Raw genomic sequence first — 22,792 nt, 5'->3', positions numbered from 1 at the left:
TTACTGCAGGCTTGATGAGCATAAGAGACTTCTTTCAAAAACATTAAAAATAGTAACGTTTCCAAACTTTTGACTGGTACTGTGTATATAAATATTATATATAAATATAAATAAATAAATATATATATAATATTGTGATATGTAAACAATTTCACCAGATGACTTGAATAGCTCTATTTGGAAAGAATTAATCATTCTAGAACGATTGGGGTTATTTTGTTGGGGAGTGAATCTGCATAGAAAATAATAAACAAATTACAAGCTTAGATAAATACAATAGAACAAAGATACAAATTAAATAAACAGTGCTTTATGTTTTTCAGGTAAGTCTAACAGTATTCAGGTGCATAAATTGAATAATCAAATGTAAAACAACACTGCATAGTCTTCATTGTATAAATGAAATATAATGAATCTTTGTTAAAGGACACTACTCACAAATAGACTCTGAAAAGAAAACGGGACGTGATGTCCGGATTGAGTTCTCTTCTTGCGCTAGAATGGTCTCTTGAATGTTTAAACTGACAGACCCTAAAACACATGCTTTCACGCTATGATGGTTAAACTTTGCAATCAATCTGAGAATCATGTGCGTTCCGAACTGTGTCTACTAGGCATCAGAATGAACTGTGTCAACTATGATCCCTATACTTGACATCACACATCCCGATGTGACTATTGTGATATTGATGCTAAAACTATATAAATTGCGCGTGCAATGTGCATATGATACTTATGTACAATCAGTCGGTTGTTGTTATGGCGGGGTTATCAGTATCCCCATGTGAAACTGGTTGGTTTTGCGATTACAACCATGACATATTGATTTAATGTAAAATTAGTTTATTATGTGAGGCCAAAGAGTACATGGAGAGAAGCAAACTAGTCCAGCAACAAAATAAATTGGTGTCCGGGGCCAACGGTCAGAGTACAGAGTGTGGTCATTACAGAAAAAGAAATTCATTGTGAATGCCATGATTGTCTAATCAGAATCAAGCATTTCAGAGAGCATGTAATCATTGTTTGAAATGTGCTCATGATATGACTAAGCAGCACTCCTACCTTACACATGATTTACTGTTGGGCACTATCAGCCTGTGTTCAACATGCCTTTATTTTCCTGAGGCGCTAGAATGACGGTTTGACCTTTACTTCACCAGAGGTTGAGGAGCTGGTTGTGGTGCATGCTGATGTTTCCATTTGTTTGCTTTTGTATCCACGTGGAGCTACTAGGATCTCCTACAAGACCAAGAGGGCTTTTAAATTTTCAAAGATAAATCACTCTCCGCTATCGTGTAAGTGCTTTCTGCACCGCTCGGATCCTTGGTGTTAAAAGTCGGAGTCGTCTTCGCTCTCATCTATTCGCAGAGATTCGTAGCGTCCGGTCCATTTGCATTAACTGGGAAACACAAAAGGATTTGAAGGAGGAAATTACCTCTTGTAAACACAATGGCCTTTCCTGTGAGTTCTCATGATAATGTCCTGATTGGCCTTGGGGCAGAGTCTAGAACATTCCGTTGAAGAGCACAGTGAGGTCTGCTTCTGTTTGGCCTTTAGCGTGAAATGGCAGTGAGACTTGCGCCCTGGATATTGAGCCGGAGTGAGCGTAGTGGCTGGCTGATGTATACTAACAAGCTTGAATTTCACGTCAAAGCTGTCTGGGTGCGCAGTGCCATGCGTGTCTGTCAGGAAGAACTGGAGTGACTGTGGCACGGATGCTGATTTCCAATGCCTTAGGGACCTCCGCATTGGCTTTTCGAGAAGGAATGGTAAGCAGAAGAAACATCCTCCCTCGTCCATGCTGTAACCCTGATTAAACACCATGATTGACCATCCCACTTGAATTGTTTTGTGCTGCTGTTAAAGGCATAGTTCACCCAGTAAGAGCATTCTACTCACTATAATGTGGCTCGCATTACTTTTTTATGCCATGCAATATGTAGAACATCCCTTTAGGAACTTAAAGGAGATATTTTTTCTAAATAATATTGAAAAACCCAGATTGATGTGTAGTTTCTGCACCAAAAGTGGCATCAAATAGAATTGCAATTGGTTTGTTTAAGTGGGTGGTAAGACAAACAACACTGGCCCAACCAATGTCGCCAGTCTGGTACTGAACTATCTGTTAAACATTGAGTCAAACTTGTGTTTGAAACTTGTTTTGAAAAAAATCAGTTTTGTTTGTTGCCAATAGAAGATTGAAACAAGTTACCTTTGTTCATTACGTTTAATACCTACTATATCATTTGTAAAATAGATTATAATAGGAATAAAAAAGGAAAACACTATATTCAGTGTTTGTGTTGTAACACTGTGTATGCGTGTTGTTTGACAAATATGTCTTATAGATTATGACGGGCCTGTTGTTGATGGGTTGAGCTAGCTTTTGGCAGTAGGAGGAGGAGAGGGCCAATTTACATCAGTTGACATTAGCGTCCATGGCTGATTTTGTTATCGCCTGTTCCTCATCAGCTCAGCTTGTCAGTTTGCTGAAATATAGTCGCACTCTTATGTCAACAGCTAATATTTACATAATCTCTTTCCTCCCGCTTTGGTAACATGCGCATCTGAATGGCCAGTGTTTAGATTAGAAGATGGCGATTCATTTTTAACACCAGAGGCTCATCGTTAACATCCTGAAATGGGATGTTTGGCCTTTTGAGAAGAGCTCATGTAGCCTGCTAATGAAGTCTGGGAAGTGTGCATATGTAAAACATGACAAAATGAAAATTTAATTTGTGTGCAAAGTGCAAACCCACTTTGTGTTTAGCATGGTGTCAACCGTGTAACTGCAGAGCTTTTATATGGTCTTATTCTCCAGACTGCTTGTATGTAAACTTCCTCTGCTTGTGCTTGAGGTTTCTGTGACATGCAGCAAATGCAGCATGGTTATGCTCTCTGTGCTGTGATTCACTCATCTGTGATGCTTCCTATGGGTCATGATTGCATAAGGTCAGTTGAATCATATAGCCTGTAGTCTGCATGCTGCTCAGTATGTCAAGGAGTTGCATCTGGCAGCAGCGAAGTTTATTAGGTTTTGTTTTTTGAATTGGTAATGCAGCCCTGCGTCATTGACATTCTGAGTCTCCTGGCGCAGTTGCTCACAGAGCACATTGTGTTTTGCCTGATAAACAAGCTCACAAATCGAACCACTGCAGAAGTAATTCAGTGGAGCCTGTAAAAACAGACAAGAGGAAGTGCATTAATGCACTTGTGTGACCAAATAATGAAACGGTCTAAATACCTGGATAGATACATAGCCATCACCTGTAATAAGACTGGTTGATGTATGGATTATGTGTGTATGTATATATACTGCTGTTTCAAAATTTTGGGATCAGTAAGATTTTTAATGTTTTTAAAAGAAGTCTCTGATGCTCACCATGGCTGCATTTATTTGATAAAAAAATAAATATTGTTTAATATTCTGACAATTTAAAATAACTGTTTTCTATTTGAATATATTATAAAATATAATTTATTCCTGTGATGCAAGCTGAATTTTCCAGTCTATAATCATTACTGCAGTCTTCAGTGTCACATGATCCTTCAGAAATCATTCTAATATGCTAATTTGATGCTAAAAAAATCTTTGTTATTATCAATGTTAGGGATGCACCGATGCATCGGCTGAACATCGGTAACGGCCGATATTTGCCTCGTTAACTGCCATCGGCCATCGGGAAATAAAAATGACATTCGCCGATGTCACATGGGCGTCAGTTTGGTTTGATATGCTGGGGACAGAGACGCATTCGGAAGTGCATTTTCAGAAGTGCTGGGTACAATGACGCATTTATTTATTTATTTTTCTATGAGAAAACTCCTTTTCTCGAGAAAAGAACGACCATGGTGTGTAGCAGAAGAAGCGGCGGAGTATGCACGATCCGCGAGTGCTGAAGACGTTCTGCACGGCTTTGATGGGTGCGCAGGAGGACACAAATGGGCGGCGACCGCTTCTTCCAGTGGCGGGAGCTTTTCCCTCAGCGCCGTCAACAGATAGAGCGTTAACTGTACACACCGCCGCCGACTTGAGCTGCAAAGAAGCTCTGGCCTCCCTGTCAAGGACGCTTGTCAAAAAGTACGGGGAAGCTTGACCGCTCTGAATAGTGAGTGAGAGCGCGCGCGCGGTCGGGGCTCTCTCTCTCTCTCGCAGAAGAGCGCGTGCGCGTTTAAAATTTAATATGAACATTCACCCGTGTTTTTTCCCTCATAAATGCGAACACGAAAAATAAAATGAATATTATAATGTTTTTTTTGTTGGGTCAGACAATGATTACCAAATTTCTCTCTCATATTGCTCCTCATAACAACTGAAAAAGAACTTATAAATAAGGTTATAACTGTCAACCAGAAAGTGACATTAAAGGTTTTTTTTGTTTCATAAATTGCTTGGTCTGATTGAATTTGTGCTCATTCTAGGATAGTGTGATCAAGAGCCGAAAGACTTGTATGTTTCAGTGGCACAAAAGAAGGAATAAATAACAAAAAGAAAAAACATCGGCATCGGCATCGGCCATCGGCCAAGTTGTTATGTTAAACATCGGTATCGGCCCAGAATTTCCCAATCGGTGCATCCCTAATCAATGTTGAACACAGTTGTGGACAATTGTTTTTCAGGATTCTTTGAATAGAAACTTATATTTCATTTATTTGAAATATAATATTTTCTTACATTATAAATGTCTTTACTGTAACTTTTGATCAATTTAATGCATCCTTGCTGAACAAAAGTATTGATTTATTTGATTTCCACCCGAGCCCAAAGTTTTGGACTGCAGTGTATATAGTGTGTGTGTGTGTGTGTGTGTGTGTGTGTGTGTGTGTGTATGTATATAGTGTGTGTGTGTGTGTGTGTGTATATATATATATATATATATATATATACACTCACCTAAAGGATTATTAGGAACACCATACTAATACAGTGTTTGACCTCCTTTCGCCTTCAGAACTGCCTTAATTCTACGTGGCATTGATTCAACAAGGTGCTGAAAGCATTCTTTAGAAATGTTGGCCCATATTGATAGGATAGCATCTTGCATTTGATGGAGATTTGTGGGATGCACATCCAGGGCACGAAGCTCCCGTTCCACCACATCCCAAAGATGCTCTATTGGGTTGAGATCTGGTGACTGTGGGGGCCATTTTAGTACAGTGAACTCATTGTCATGTTCAAGAAACCAATTTGAAATGATTCGAGCTTTGTGACATGGTGCATTATCCTGCTGGAAGTAGCCATCAGAGGATGGGTACATGGTGGTCATAAAGGGATGGACATGGTCAGAAACAATGCTCAGGTAGGCCGTGGCATTTAAACGATGCCCAATTGGCACTAAGGGGCCCAAAGTGTGCCAAGAAAACATCCCCCACACCATTACACCACCACCACCAGGCTGCACAGTGGTAACAAGGCATGATGGATCCATGTTCTCATTCTGTTTACGCCAAAATCTGACTCTACCATCTGAATGTCTCAACAGAAATCGAGACTCACCAGACCAGGCAACATTTTTCCAGTCTTCAACTGTCCAATTTTGGTGAGCTCGTGCAAATTGTAGCCTCTTTTTCCTATTTGTAGTGGAGATGAGTGGTACCCGGTGGGGTCTTCTGCTGTTGTAGCCCATCCGCCTCAAGGTTGTGCGTGTTGTGGCTTCACAAATGCTTTGCTGCATACCTCGGTTGTAACAAGTGGTTATTTCAGTCAAAGTTGCTCTTCTATCAGCTTGAATCAGTCGGCCCATTCTCCTCTGACCTCTAGCATCAACAAGGCATTTTCGCCCACAGGACTGCCGCATACTGGATGTTTTTCCCTTTTCACACCATTCTTTGTAAACCCTAGAAATGGTTGTGCGTGAAAATCCCAGTAACTGAGCAGATTGTGAAATACTCAGACCGGCCCGTCTGGCACCAACAACCATGCCACGCTCAAAATTGCTTAAATCACCTTTCTTTCCCATTCTGACATTCAGTTTGGAGTTCAGGAGATTGTCTTGACCAGGACCACACCCCTAAATGCATTGAAGCAACTGCCATGTGATTGGTTGATTAGATAATTACATTAATGAGAAATTGAACAGGTGTTCCTAATAATCCTTTAGGTGAGTGTATATATATATATATATATATGTATATGTGTGTGTATATATATATATATATATATATATATATATATATATATATATATATATATATATATATATATATACAGTGAGGAAAATAAATATTTGAACACCCTGCTATTTTGCAAGTTCTCCCACTTAGAAATCATGGAGGGGTCTGAAATTGTCATCGTAGGTGCATGTCCACTGTGAGAGACATAATCTAAAAAAAAAAATCCAGAAATCACAATGTATGATTTTTTTTAACTATTTATTTGTATGATACAGCTGCAAATAAGTATTTGAACACCTGAGAAAATCAATGTTAATATTTGGTACAGTAGCCTTTGTTTGCAATTACAGAGGTCAAACGTTTCCTGTAGTTTTTCACCAGGTTTGCACACACTGCAGGAGGGATTTTGGCCCACTCCTCCACACAGATCTTCTCTAGATCAGTCAGGTTTCTGGGCTGTCGCTGAGAAACACGGAGTTTGAGCTCCCTCCAAAGATTCTCTATTGGGTTTAGGTCTGGAGACTGGCTAGGCCACGCCAGAACCTTGATATGCTTCTTACAGAGCCACTCCTTGGTTATCCTGGCTGTGTGCTTCGGGTCATTGTCATGTTGGAAGACCCAGCCTCGACCCATCTTCAATGCTCTAACTGAGGGAAGGAGGTTGTTCCCCAAAATCTCGCAATACATGGCCCCGGTCATCCTCTCCTTAATACAGTGCAGTCGCCCTGTCCCATGTGCAGAAAAACACCCCCAAAGCATGATGCTACCACCCCCATGCTTCACAGTAGGGATGGTGTTCATCATTCTTCTTCCTCCAAACACATTTAGTGGAATTATGACCAAAAAGTTCTATTTTGGTCTCATCTGACCACATGACTTTCTCCCATGACTCCTCTGGATCATCCAAATGGTCATTGGCAAAATTAAGACGGGCCTTGACATGTGCTGGTTTAAGCAGGGGAACCTTCCATGCCATGCATGATTTCAAACCATGACGTCTTAGTGTATTACCAACAGTAACCTTGGAAACGGTGGTCCCAGCTCTTTTCAGGTCATTGACCAGCTCCTCCCGTGTAGTTCTGGGCTGATTTCTCACCTTTCTTAGGATCATTGAGACCCCACGAGGTGAGATCTTGCATGGAGCCCCAGTCCGAGGGAGATTGACAGTCATGTTTAGCTTCTTCCATTTTCTAATGATTGCTCCAACAGTGGACCTTTTTTCAAGCTGCTTGGCAATTTCCCCGTAGCCCTTTCTAGCCTTGTGGAGGTGTACAATTTTGTCTCTAGTGTCTTTGGACAGCTCTTTGGTCTTGGCCATGTTAGTAGTTGGATTCTTACTGATTGTATGGGGTGGACAGGTGTCTTTATGCAGCTAACGACCTCAAACAGGTGGATCTAATTTAGGATAATAAATGGAGTGGAGGTGGACATTTTAAAGGCAGACTAACAGGTCTTTGAGGGTCAGAATTCTAGCTGATAGACAGGTGTTCAAATACTTATTTGCAGCTGTATCATACAAATAAATAGTTAAAAAAATCATATATTGTGATTTCTGTTTTTTTTTTTTTAGATTATGTCTCTCACAGTGGACATGCACCTACGATGACAATTTCAGACCCCTCCATGATTTCCAAGTGGGAGAACTTGCAATATAGCAGGGTGTTCAAATACTTATTTTCCTCACTGTATATATATGAACCCTAGAAATGGTTGTGCGTGAAAATCCCAGTAACTGAGCAGATTGTGAAATACTCAGACTGGCCCATCTGGCACCAACAAGCATGCCACGCTCAAAATTGCTTAAATCACCTTTCTTTCCCATTCTGACATTCAGTTTGGAGTTCATGAGATTGTCTTGACCAGGACCACACCCCTAAATGCATTGAAGCAACTGCCTTGTGATTGGTTGATTAGATAATTGCATTAATGAGAAATTGAACAGGTGTTCCTAATAATCCTTTAGGTGAGTGTATATATGTGTATGTATATATATATATATATATATGTGTGTGTGTGTGTGTATATGTGTGTATATGTATATGTATATATATATATATATATATATATATATATATATATATATATATATATATATATATATATATATATATATATATATATATATATATATATATATATATATATATATACATATACATGTATATATGTGTGTGTGTGTATATATATGGTACATGTATACTGTGTGTGTGTGTGTGTATATGGTAAGCTGGAAAGTTTGACACATAAACATCTTTCACAAACTCATTAATCAATTTGAATTGGAAATTTCAATATATTAATTTAAAACTGATTTAATGATTTGATTGAATTATCATCTTTAAAAAGGTTTGCAAATTTCTTATAATAATCGTTTGGAATTTTTTTTTTTTTGTATTTTACTGCAATTACCATTTTGAATCTAATTAACTGTGATGGCTGTTTTATTGCTAAAACAATAACATATTGAGAGTCTCTCCCCCCCCCCCGGCCCTAACATGTACTGTTCATGGAAAAAAGAGAGGACTAGGACACTCACTCACACTCAGTAAAGCTCTTGAAAAAGCAGGAACAGAAACCAGCCTGAAAGGACTGCATCACGGTGGCTATTAAAAGGAGTGGTGGTTGCTCCTGATAAGCTCAGTTTGCTTATTGCACAGCACAAGTATTGGGGGCAGAGGATTATTGCCACTTGTGTATATTTCTGCTGATGTTTTTTTTCAATCCCACTTCAGTCAGATGGCGCATGTTAGAAAAACCTGTCTGATGCAGAAGTGGAGGGCGTTTACTCTCACCTGAATATAAAGTGAGAACACATAAACCTGCAAACGTCTTCCTCACATATTCACACACACACTGTCGCTTAAAGCAGCTGCACACTTGAAATGTAGACAGATTTTATGTAACGTTGCATGTTTATAAAAAAATCAACCAGATAATATTCTCGCACCTCACGAAAAGCCATAGAAGCCACACCCTTGCTCTTCCGTGCCTCGCTTTCAGCTGCCTCCCCACATTGTGTCAGTGACTCTGACGTTATTTACATAAATGATAAACACGGCGGATGGCTGGATTGGCAGCGTAATCCACTTGCAGTGTCATTAGGGAGGAAAAGAGAGAAAGGCTATTACGGCTCTTGCTTCATCAGTGCGTCTCTCTTAGGCCATTTATGGAGGTAATGGAAACCTCTCTCATTAAGGTGCCGCTCACTGTGGCGCTGAGAAACATCTCCACTCGGTAATTGATCTTGTTGGTCTTTAGTGCTGGAAAGTGGCCCTGAAGCACCGCCCGCTTGCTGCATTCATTTTTCAGCAGTCAGAGCCGCCCTGCCCGCCCGCTCTCGTCCAGTCACCTTCACTTCTGCTGCTGAGCACCTGCGTGTGGTCTGCACCTTTTGCTCTGTGTGTGTCTCTTAGGGAGAAACACAGCCGTGTTTGTATTGAAGGAATGGTTCTGTCATTATTTACTTGCCCTCGTGTTGTTCCTTTTCTGTGTGACACAAAAGGTAAAGGTTCAAGAAAATTAACATGGCTCTTTTTCATACAATCATAGTAAAAAGTCATTATTCACTGATCATTTTACCCTCCAGTGAGCCGTTAATTGCTGCGACTGAATCGAGTCAGTTAGTTGAACTCAAAGAAGAAGAAAAAACGGATCAGTTTCAGGATCTTTTGAATTGCTTCTTTTCAGTAAACCGGTTGATCTGGTTCACAGATTGGACTGATTCATTCATGAATCAGAGTTCAACTCACTAATTTAATGATCGGGTTTTAGCAGTCCTTAAGTTAAGGAGCAAATCTGAATTTTGGTCTGTGCCTTACACAAAGCTTTTTTTTTTGGGGTGTTTCTTTATTTTGGAGCATAACTGGCTTGGTAAGTATGAACTGCTATTGTATTGAAAAGACTAATTAGATTCTTAAATATATTATTTTGTCTCAAAGAAGAAAGTATGTCATGAGATAATATGTCATGTCTGTTTGTGGTCTCTCACATTTTGACAATCTTTTAGTGTGGCCCCAGCTTAAAGTGTTTAAACATAAAGCATTTTCTCAATGTTTTAAAATGAATTGCATGCCATCCAGCTTTTATTAATGATATTCAAATCGATCTAGCATAGTGCATTGTGCTAGTCTAGAAATCTAGACGCACCCTAGCGGCAGCAAAATGTATTTTGCAGCCACGGTAGTCTAGCAACTCTCCACTGACTTTCGAGCTGCAAAAACCTAAATTGGGTCAGGCGGCTCAGGCCAATCACATCGCTTATAGAGCTGGTAAGTCCCGCCCCTTCCGCTAATCCCCCTGGACCTCTAGGTTGAAAAATCGTCAATGCAAGTGAATGGGAAAATAATTATTTTCTGGTCCCGTTTGAATTTTGCCATGAATGTGAACATAATTGTCTGTGAATTTTTTATATAACTTTTCGTGTAAAGAATGCTACAATTTAGCGGGTAGAAGTTTGATACGGTTAGACTTTGTGTGAGAGCACTTTGTGGACTACAACTCTTCGCTGCTTTCGACACGTTTGAAACGTCAACACCACTAGCACACGGACACTAGCTCACGGATCCCGCTAAACATGGCTGTGTCTTTGGTGCACTTCACCGCCTTCTTTCAGGGAGAGGACAAAATCGTTGAGGTTGGTGAAAACCACGGGTAAGTCAACTTTATGGGGTGACGTCACATAGGTGACATGTAGTCTTTCTCGTTATGTCTTTTCCAAAACTGCTAGCCGAAGAATCATACAATATACTGTCAAACTCGTAACATGAAAAGTTATATAAAAAATTCACAGACAACATATGGTCACATTCATGGCACAATTCAAACGGGACCAGAAAATAATTATTTTCTCCCATTCACTTGCATTGACGATTTTTCAACCTAGAGGTCCACTTGGGGTTTTACGGATGGGCGGGACTTACCAGCTCTATAGAGTAGGCGGGGCGGGCTTAACATAATGACGACAGAGTTGTGACGGTTGCTGCTACTTGAAAACAAAGAATGGCGGCTGCTGGAGAACAGTCTTTCGAATCGGCTTTGGCCGCGACTCTGGAGGACTTGGAGTTAAGTTTTTCTTTGAGAAAAGAGCAAAGAACGGCGCTTAAGTCATTCTTAAAAAAAGCAAGATGTGTTCGTAGTTTTGCCGGCCAGATATGGCAAAAGTTGAATCTATCAACTAACGTTAGCTCCGCTGTTGGGAAAACGCTCTGGTCGGTTGAAGCGCTGTCCTATTGCGTGCAGAGGGAATTTGAAAGACAGCCGTTTATTCCGCCCCTCGGATTGAGCCGTGTCTATGATGAGTTGCCAGACCAAACATCTTGATGTAGGTCTGGCTTGCCAGGCTAGCATTGTGCAATACGTGTCTCATACCAGCCACCGAGCGAACTCACAAAGTACCGTTAACATAACTTTCACACACTCAAATGTATTTTAGCATTATTGCTAAACAGCGTCGCATTACTCAACAATTTTAATTAGTCAAATAAAGAGACTTGTAGGAGTAGTAATTCAGTACTTGCGGCTGTTTCATTAGAATGAAATTAAAATAATGTGAATTTAAGTGACCAAACATAACTGTAACAAAGTTCAGGGAAGGAGGCGGACGTTAAAACATAACTTTAATTGTAAAATATGCATAAACAACAAAACAAAAGGACCGGCAGCGATTTTAAAAAAAGCAACGTAAAACGTCCCAGGCTCTCAGCTGCGCCCTGCTTCATACCACAGTAACATAAAAAACGTTAATACTTTAACGCCTTTATTATTTTGAATAAGCGACCTCTAGCGGTGAAACTTACACACTGTGCTTTTAACCTTCTTGAAGTAAAAAGCAATTGGATTTGCACTACATTGTTGGACCTGGATCATCCAGTGTAGCAAATTATCACATTTTGTTGAGAAAACAGTGAAAACACTGTCTTCAGTTGCATCTTTTTATAGTAAATAAGTGTGTGCACAATGAGAAGTGTTATACAGAAGTGCTTTATTGAGTTGTCTATGTATCCATATAAGTGTGCTCTTTATTATCTCTGGCTTGTCTCAGTGGGTGATGTGTTTATGTATAAGTGTCTGCAGCTGTTTTGGTGTGTGTGTCAGGCTCTTGGGGGCCACTGGGAGTTGTGACATGTGTGGTGTAATAATAGATGAGTTTTTGTGATCCAAACAGCCTGCTCTGCTCTGTGACTCACTGTAGCTGGGCCTGAGGTCTGGACTTGCATCATCACTGGGATCCGCTGGGCTGTCAAGAGCACACAAGGGATTCGGCTCTGTCCGTCAACCAGGAAAATAGAGCATTTCATTCCCTATATTTTGAGTTTTGTTTAAAAGCAATCCTAGCACAACTAGCAAAATATCCTAACTGCATTTCTTCGTAGTCTGACAGTGGTCCAGCTGATTTTTCAAAGTAGTGTTTTTTTTTTTTTTTTTTTTTACAAATGGGTTGAAATATCACATTGTTTCATTGTAAACAACAGGAAACAGAGGGAATATTTTTTAGTGTGAAAGTGCCTTACCCAAATCTCGATCCTAGATTTCATTTTGTAATGTGAAATGTGACCTAGCACACTGTTAGTGAGCATTTTTTGCTGATTGTTGAAATAAGCTTAATTGTAAGTGTTTTAGAGTGTTTTATAGAGCGTTTAATTTTTTCTAGTGCTCTGTTCTTCCCCTGTGGCAACATGCTTCCATTTAGACCCTGAAATGAATTATATTTACTGTTTGAAGGAAAGGATGTTATTGTTCATCTCAGACAAGCAGCGGTTGGGTTTGAACACACTCAGTCAGACCACTGTAATGTGTCTGACCTTTTGTTCCCATTGACGGATGAGGTATTGGCTCAAAGGAAAATGAGATATTTCCAGCGTTCCCTTTGACAGGCATACAAATGAACGAATCAAACAGCGTGATTCCACTTAGACAGATCAGTATTCTGGCATTGTGAGCAAGAGATCATCAAGCTTCACGGAGTATGTGAAAATTCCGCTTTAAAGATTTCTTGGGAGAATTTGTTTTTTCCTCTTTTTTTTTTTTGTTCCTCTCCATGTGAGTGTAGGGTGAACTATTGCTTTAGTTATTCCATATAATAGCTCAATGTGCTTTATGTCTTTATATTGTCAGTTGAGGGGCTGCTGCTATCATCAGTCACTCTGCCCTTGATTAGACCTCCGACATCCCCCTTGAGTGTTGTTCATAAAGACTTGCGCGTGAATGAGCACATAGCTCTAGGATACGTCCGGACTCCTGTACTACATTTCAGAGTATGTTCTGAATTTGATTTCAAGTATTGAAGTATGTGCTGTAGTATGCAGGTGTGTTGTTAATACACTCCTGGGCATTTAATATCGTTCAAAAGTTTGGGGTCAGTAGGATTTTTTTTAAAGCAATTAATATTTTTAACACGGATGCATTAAATTGATCAAAAGTGACAGTAAAGACATTTATATTGTTACAAAAAAAATTATATTTCCAATCAATAAATGCATTCCTTTGATCTTTCTATTAATCAAAGGTAAGTATCATGTTTTCCTCAAAAATATTTAGCAGCACAACTGTTTTCAACATTGATGATGATGATCTTCTTGAGCACCAAATCAGCATTAGAGTAAGTTCTGAAGGATCATGTGACACTGAAAACTGGGATACTAAAAATTCAGCTTTGCCATCAGGGATAAATTACATTTTAAAATATATTCAAATAGAATATAGTTAATTTCACTCTAATTATTGCGGTTTTTACTGGTACTGTTTTTAATCTTACCGACCTCATACTTATGAACGGTAGTATTCTTCTGACAGTTTTCCACCTTTTTTTGTCTTTTCAAATGGTTTACGAGCTGAGGATTCATCATATTTGAAAACTGTCCACTGGATTCACACTTCAGTAAATGCAGTATGTCATCCAGGTATTGTTCAACCGCTATATTATTATCAACACTGAGTTATGTAGATCGTCATTTTCGAGCCCTGCTATTTGAACACTGAAGTATGGATATTCGTAGACTAGTTTTGTTTTGTCTGATCGTGTTTTGGTTTATATCTAGGCTGTGTGTATCTGACTGTTATCCCCCAAAACAGGCTAAAGACAGTTTGGAGTACTTTCCCAGTCATTCATTCCAATCTGCTTCAAAGAAGCTTATACGGGCTTTGCTGAATGGCTTCCCGAATGGGCAGATTTGCAGGAAACTGAACAATCTACAAGCAAATGAATGATTTCAAGAAAAGCCTTCTTTCTAATAACCAGTATATGAGATGCTGTGTGACGTATCTTGATCAGGTTACTAATGCAGGAAAATGAATCGTTAATCAAGACACTGGGGAAGTGTGCTCAGCATGAAGCAAATTACCTGGATTAGCATAGCAAAACGCTGCATAATGTACCTTTACCACGATGTGGAGTCTCAGTGAGAGAGAGATGCCTCTGTTAATTACAGTAGCGGTAAACAGAATGTGAATGTGACAGGGCTAAATGGAGCTGAGAGAATGGAGAAGCTAAAATGGAGTCCGATTTTTATATTCCCGTCATGTTTGTTTTGAATTTGCTGCTTGAAACTCTGACATTTGACTCCGTATGCATGATGTCTAAATGGATGTGATACGTAGTCATCAAGATAACAGAGGATCAAATGGTTCTCTAACTTTTCAGGCCAAGAACCACCTTTGATCAAACCAGAACATCTAAATACCACCAATTTTCATTGTCATTTTTTCTCAGCTTTGAACAAATTGAAATCTCTCTGAGTGCAAATTTAAGGCCTGTGAGCCACAGTCAAAATACAATTATTTTTTTTGTTCAATATTAATATTTCTGTATTTATAGTGATAGTTCACCCAGTAGTTTTACTATTTAAAACAAAAATACCATTTACTTGCACTCATGCTGTTCCATCTTTATTTGACTTTTTCTTCAGTGGGACACAAAAGGTATATTTTTTGAAAAATATCTTTTTTGCTTTTATCATTTGTCTTTTTCTTTTTCCATACAATCAAAGTTTGTGAATACTTAGGACTGTCAAACTACACAATGACGACAGAGCAACAAAAACAATTTCATAAAAGTAATTTATATGGGTGTTTGTCCAAGTCGTCTTAAGCCATATGATGGAGGATTTAGGATGCTGTTTGTCCATTTATTTGATGGATGTGCTTTTCTGTAAGATGTTTTGGTTCAAGCAAAATTTGAAGGAAATTTAAAAGAGCATTGATTTGTAGATATTGTCTTCATTTTACATGATGGACTGTCCCACAAATATAGGGTTTGATGTTTATAAATGCACGTCCTTACAAACATCTATCATTGCAACCACAGTTTCCACTAAATTACCATGTGGTAAATATGTGGTAACTTGCTATTAGCCGCCACTGTCATTCAAAAAAAGAAATGTAAACAAAATGACAGATGGATTCTGAAATGGTTGTTTTATTGTTTGCAGGATATTTCATATTATTTTGGTTGTAAGAATAACTGGAGTTATTATGGTATTTATTACATATGATTACCATGGTAGTTTTTTGTGTGGGTAATGCGCGTGATGTTATTGTGCAGCTCCTTTCAGAGCGACGGTCTTTTCACACTGTTGACAGATATAGGTCACTTAAACATGAATGTGAGTTACTATCAAGACCAAAACAAAAAGACATGATATGTGAACTTGGACCCTGACAGATATTTTAAAGTAATATGATTAAATTTAGCATTTATCTTTTTAGCTTACAATTTCATCTCCTGAATATTTTAGAAAATCACATTTGTGTCTGAGAAAATTATTCAGATGTTTAATATTACAGTAGTTGAGAATGTTAAAACTCTTAACAAAAAAAGCAAGGTTCTTTCTGTTAGATGCTTGCTTGTCTTTGACTGGTTACTGCAAGAGCTACCTAGCATCTGAATGGGCCTTTTTCTGACTGGCATGAACATCTGGCCTTGGTATTGTATGCATTTCTGAACAGTTATGCTTTTATTGCAACCAGTACTATTTCACTTGAAGTCTGTTTGTGCGCAGATATTTGAACCAAATGGTTTTTATGGGGAGAAGACTGCATCATTAAAGGCAAAGTGTATTATGTCCGCACCACTTAGCATTAATAATGACTGTTTTCAAACAAGTTTCCTGAACACACCCTCTGTCTTTTATTGGTTGATGAACAGATAGTTCCGCTCCCAAAGTGACCTGATTGGCTGAGCCAGCGTTGCTGTTTTGGTCTGGTAGGGATTCACAATCAAACAAACAGAGCAATGTTTGATAGTGCCGCACGAGATTCATCCTTCAAATGTCTTGCTTATAGTTGTCTCTGCATATTAAGCTGGGAAAAAGTATTTTAACACTGAAAAAAATAATACTCTTCAGCTTTAAGTGAATTGTAAAAAAGCTACATTTTTATTAAACATATCAGATAGAATTTTCTTTTTGACATTTGGTGTTTTAAATGGATCTCTAAACCAAAGTAAATGAAATGTTTTAATCAGATCATCCCTGAATATCTTACGTTCTACAGCATTAAATGCTATTACAGTGAGCTGCAGAAGTGGCTACACAACAGAAGGACTGCAGTGTTTGCTTTCTGTTATATCCTCAGGACATTTTAGAAATGACCAATTAGAGGGAACCGTGCCCAAATTGTTTCAATTGTTGACATTTACTCTGGAGCTCCAGTTGATGATATCACTGATTTGGGAGCGAGGTGTAACGCTTGACCTGTTTGTTTTTGGGTGGGAATAGTTTTCCTCAACTAATTTCCCCCTGATAAGTATCTGACAACCCATAGTGTGGCACATTATCTCCGGCTGAGGAAAATGGTTTCTTCAGAGTGTGAATTGATTTTGCTGGATGCCCATGCGATGCAGCACTTCAAAATGCTCACTGTTTTTGTGGCACTTCAAAATGCTCATTGTTTTTTTTATTTTATTTTTTTTATTTAAACCAATTTTTTTGCGTTCTCTATTTGCATGTAAATGATCAATTATTGCTTTTGGCAGGGTTCTGCCACCCGACTCTTGTCTGTAGTGAGGAACTGTACTGTTTCACCTTAACAAATGATGTTTGCACTCCCACCCCCCACTTCCATTCGTAATTATCAACTGTTTGCACTGCTGGCTACATTGATTTTTCTTTCTTTCTTTCTGCATGTCATGACTCAACATTTATTAGCCTGTTTAAATTGAATTGAGGGTGTGTTATGTGAAAACGGCTGGTTCTTTCAGAATTTTGCCTGAATTTTCAAATGCAGAGAATTCTGTGCATGCAGGAGCGTGTCGTCTAATGCAGTTCACAGCATTTAGAGGATGGAGAAGGGTTTTAAGGTTTTAAGCCATATATTCTAATAAAGTAACAGATAATTGTATGGTTAACTGAATTTTATTAAATGCATTTGTTTTTTCCTCATTGCTGTCCATGACTTTGTCAGAACAGGCATGCAAGCAGTTGAGAGACATTTTGTACAGTGTTTGTGAAAAGGACTTGTTTCTAGCACTCCATAAAGAGTTATCACAGAGGATCGACACATTTGAAAAGCATACCGATGTTTGCTTTGTATCAGTAACAGTATTGACACTTCCAATAATCTCTCATTTTGAAAGGCATGCTATTACTCTGGAATATTTTAAGGGTTATTTGAAACCTCATTGAGAAACAGTTGATACTCAATATCAGGTCGATTTGCCTTAGCTCTGTTCTTTCTTCCTAGATCTGCACATGAAACTTGATTGCAGATATGCACCAAATTTTCCACTACATTTATTTTCTCATGAATGTTTGCATATTTCAGTGATTGCCTTCTAGTGGATTCAAATATGCAGAAATGGCAATCTTCCTCTTCTGGAATGAAGCATGTACTCATTTCACAGCCTCTAATTGCTTTTCTGTAAAATGGTCAATTGTTCCACTTGCGCAAAGACTATAGTAGATGCTAAAGTGGAATCCTTGCTCTGATCATTCATATCGGTATATGATGCAAGTTCACTCATACAGGTAAAACAGAATTACTGAAGTTTATTGAAATGACTACCTGAATTTGATCACTGACCTGTCCTAAAGTTGTTGCTTTGTTGCCATGGTGTTGCTTTATGTTTGCTGATGTGCTCTGAGTGGTTTTTAACATGTTGCTATGTGCTTGCTAGGGTCTGTTGGGGGTTTGTAGGTGGTTGCTTATAGAGTGCTGAAGTGATTTGTAGTTTTTGTAGGCCAAAACTCTAAGTTTTTAGCACTTCATCATCCGAAAGTCAATGGGTTTTCTGAATGGGTTTTTGGTATGCCTGAAATAAGGTCTGTGGTTAACAACTTCAAGATATTTTCACGCTTTGTTCTACGGCATAAAATACCTTTACGTTTTTAAAGCTGTGACATGTTTTGATAAAGTTAAATAGTACTACAGGGTTTGTTGAGGACATTAAACATCATCACACCAATCAGGTGAACTCATCTACTCATCTAGTCTGCTTTTCATTGCCTTTATAATTACACTCTTGCAAACTATTCTAACTCAAACTTTCAGGGAAAATGTTTGGTAACACTTTAGTTCAGGGTTGAATTCTCACTATTAACTAGTTGCTTATTAGTTGCTTATATAATGCATATTATTAATATATTGGCTGTTTATTAGTATTTAAAAGCACTTATTAATGCCTTATTCTGCATGACCATATTCTACATCCCTCATCCTACCTAAACTTAACAACTACCTTACTAACTAATAATAAGCAGTAATTAGAAGTTTGAGGCAAAAGAATTGGACCCTAAAATAAAGTGTGACCAAATCAATTTTTTTATTATGACTGAAAGATTCAGAAATCATGTGCCATGGTGTAGTTCATTTACCTTTTTACTTCTGACGATTGTATTTAGGCATCAAGATTTAAAAAGGTTGTGTTCATTGGTGAAGATAATCATGATGAACAAAACATGTAGGTCTAGGACTCAAACTTTTGTTTGATACAGAGCTTATTTTCTGCAATAATCCAAAAGCCAGTAGAAAAAAAACCTATTGGGTTTTTGTTGAGGGAACAAAGGTGATGCTAAAATTTCGGGCTGGCCTACAAAACTCTATTGGCCCAAGTGAAAAGAGCCCACACAAAAGTCTATATGATATTCTGGTCTCAAAAACGCTTCTTCAGCGTACGTTTGGGATTTTTAGTTAGTCTGATAATTTAGAAATGTCCAAATGATAAGCATGTCAAGTGGTGATGTGGATCCATTTTGGTTAATATGAGGTCCAAAAAACTGCTTGGAAGCAGCAGCTGCTTAGAAACTTGGCTCTTCTCAGTATGTCTTCACTTTTGCAATCTGACCAGCACAACAGAGACTCTGTGTTCCTGTTTTCGCCCCATCGCGGGCATTGCTGCACATCGTCATTTGCTGATCCTGTTCTCAGCAGCTTAGGACGTATGTGTATCATGCTCAGAGAGATGTGGTGGTCGGCCATCCAATCCAGTTAGCAGCTATCCGAGCCGGGTACGATGAGAGGGCCCAGTCATTATCACTTGCACATTCATGCCACACATTACCGTCTGACCTTCACATCGCTGTCACTCAAAAAGCGGCCTCAGTACCCTGTCACATGCCAAGAAACCAAAGATGCTCTACCCCTATCACTTATACAAGGTTAATAGCCACTTAATTGGCTTACCTGGCAACGTGCAATCACTTGTGAGGTCGGTAAATTAGATTTGGTCCTGACACATACCACTCTACATGTTTATGGTGCTCTGTTCTCGCAGTTACACAAGGCATTGGTGTCCGTTTTTACCCTCTGTTTCTCTACGTCCTTACCTCTCAGCGAACTGTGAAGGAGCTCACCCAGCCGTTCAGGAAACGTATCATTTTAAATTGTGGTAACTGCTATATGTAATGAATTTTGGATTAGGAGTAACAAAGCGGCTCTATGATAACCTTTCGCAGGGATGCAGTTTGTAAGCAGAGGGAAACGGGTTATAGCAGGAGTCTACTCCCAGACACCCCAGGGTGGCTGCGTTTGATGTCACTCTAGCTGAAAACTCCCCAGCGCAACACAAACAAAACATGCCGTACCAGACCTGTGCGGATACATCAGTAGAGCGGGAAATGTCATATCGTCAGGGGTGTGCGTGTGAAGTGAATTACTCTGGTTTGGTGAGTGTCACTGGGAGGATACTCTAATTTCAAGCTGAAGGTGTAACATGTCTTTTATTTCTTCCCAGGTGCAGTGGACCCTAGTTTGGACAGGAGCTCGCAGAGGGACCTTCCCCACGGACTATATGAAGGGACGGGAGGGGAGGGGGAGGGGGGGCTGCTGACATTACTCCCAGCTTGAAGAACACACAGGTTGGCATGCCTTTTAAATCTGACATGTTGTTTTTACAATGTCATGAAGTTTATTGTTGTTCACTTTTAGTGGGTGTAAATTTAGTTGTTCTTTCAGTATAGATGGCTTACTATTCCTTTTTTTAATCTTTCAACAACCCCATTAATAAGGCTCAAATACCTCTTCTTTGACACCAAACCTGACGTGTGTTCCTTTTAACTCTGGCGTTAAGTGGAAAAATCATGAGATTACTTGCTATTTAATTATTATTTAATTATTAATTTGTCTAAATTTATTTGAAGTCACAATTGTTGCTTTATGTTGGAGCTTTGACAGAGGGTAGGCACAAGGACAACCGCGCTTTATATGTCTTTTGCAAAACACTACTTTCTGTGCCACAGCTCTGATGATTTCTGCAGTTTATGTACGTCGTTCTACATATCAGCATCGTCTGTTAAAAAGAAATACTGGTTGACGCCTATATTGACGCAAAAATGTTGATGAGATTTTCAAGTGGTCACTGCAAGTGTATGTAAATATGACTCCCATTGTCTCAAAAAGCATGACAAATCACCAAACAGTAACAGCATTTCAAGCGGCTTAGAACAAAATACGTAACATCTGGATAACGTTCGACCTTTGCACACTGTCCTCAGTACCGGCAGCGGGTCATTCCCGTCTTCTGCCATAAGCTGAGAGATGTTTACATATCCTGTACGATTATGCCTTTCATGAGAGCGTGGTGAGCATCGGGAACATGCTGGGTTGATTTGGCCAAATTGGAAGCCTGTGAGTAATATTCGGCAGAACAGACCCGTGCTGGATGGACGTCTGGTAGTGTTTATGCGCAGGGTAGCTGCATCTGCACACAGAATGCCTCGTACCCTCAGGCCTCCAGCACCTGCATAATGGAACAACAGAGAAGAAAGAGAGGGGAAAGAGATCAAATGACAAGGGCTTGGGTTTCTCACTTCAAATGTTTCTTATTTTTTGACTTGCACCAGGAAAATATTTCAACGACCTCAGAGAGTTGCGCGTCGATATGATGGAGCGGCCTTGTCGCCGTTTCGTAAACATTTGTCTTATTGCGTGTTTGGCTGTTCTCCCCAAAAGCCACTCTTGGAAATTCATGGAGGAAAAACACATTTCTCTGAAACGATCGCAGGGTGCCTTACACAATGATTTAATATAGCTTTGTTTTTTTCCTTTCTCCCAGCTTTTTAGTCAGGGATTTGGGGAGGCGGGGGCAAGGAGGGAAATAAATAAATAAATAAATAAAGGTGGTGGTTAATCTCGCTTAGTGCAGTGTGAACGCTGAGCAGTGCTGTGGCCTGACAAACATCTGCCTCACACACAGCCGAGCGGGATCAGCTAAAGCGATTAGCGCGTTCACGTCAGCCTGTGGAGACGGGTGCTTGTTACAAAAGCCAGAACACCAGCCTTTCCTCCCACACTCCACCTGGAACACTGACACTGCAGCGCAAGGACCGGCTTCACAAACCGCTAACTTTTCTAATACGCATATGCTCCTCTTTCTTTTTACTCTCTCTCAGAACAAAGCAACACGTAGCTCAGAGGATTGAGCAATCTGTCGTGGTACTAAAGCAGATGCTTATCACAGCCAGAGTTGTATCTGAAACTTCTTAATTAGCATATATGTAATGAAATATGCTATTCATTAAGGTGTAATTGTAATTTTACACTTGCTTTGTACCGAGACGGGGGCCTCGGTGTGATAACGGCTGACCTTTCCGTTGCTGTGTGTAAAGGGAGACTGTATCCTGCACATGCTTTTACAGTTAACCTCATTAAAGCAAAGGAGGGGCATTACTTCCTGAAAGGGGTCTCGACAGCTTTCTTTCACTTTTTCTCTTTTTCACTTAATTTCTCTTCTAAATGTTATTAATCTGCATTTTTCTTTCCCAGTAAAATTTTTAAAACAAGATAAAGATATTTAAGATATTGAGACTTTTCTCTTCTCTTCTCTTCTCTTCTCTTCTCTTCTCTTCTCTTCTCTTCTCTTCTCTTCTCTTCTCTTCTCTTCTCTTCTCTTCTCTTCTCTTCTCTTCTCTTCTCTTCTCTTCTCTTCTCTTCTCTTCTCTTCTCTTCTCTTCTCTTCTCTTCTCTTCTCTTCTCTTCTCTTCTCTTCTCTTCTCTTCTACTGTTCTACTTTAATACTCTTTGCCTTCCTTTTCCATTTCCCTCTCTTCCTTTTTTCTTCTCCCTTTAATCTTGACATCCAAGTTCTAGTGTCCCCAGCCGTGGCGAAGGCAGCGATGCTCTGTGTGAGGTTGACTTGGTTTTCTGCCCTCATTTTTCAACAATGTTGTGAATGGCCTCTTATATTGTGTGGCTCCTCAAACAAGGCTAAGTGTCTCCTTGGTGATCTACTTTTTTTGACAACAATTGA

The 22,792-nt window shown here is 39.3% G+C and overlaps 1 protein-coding gene across 4 annotated transcripts in view; it reads left to right on the top strand.

Annotated features, from left to right (window-relative positions):
• The window catches only part of zmiz1a (zinc finger, MIZ-type containing 1a), a 137,385-nt gene that overhangs the window by 21,752 nt on the left and 92,841 nt on the right, over positions 1-22,792 (top strand). For all 4 annotated transcript variants that reach the window (XM_081351876.1, XM_081351874.1, XM_081351875.1 and 1 more), the window contains exon 2: positions 20,279-20,402. The gene's annotated coding sequence lies outside the window, so the exon portion shown is untranslated. The remainder of the gene's footprint in view (positions 1-20,278; positions 20,403-22,792) is intronic.

Source organism: Scardinius erythrophthalmus (genome assembly GCF_964197995.2).
Source record: "Scardinius erythrophthalmus genome assembly, chromosome: 21".
In the NCBI taxonomy this organism is placed as follows: domain Eukaryota; kingdom Metazoa; phylum Chordata; class Actinopteri; order Cypriniformes; family Leuciscidae; genus Scardinius; species Scardinius erythrophthalmus.
The sequence above is the reverse complement of the archived record's forward strand: the minus strand, read 5'-3'. Positions and strand labels throughout refer to the sequence as shown.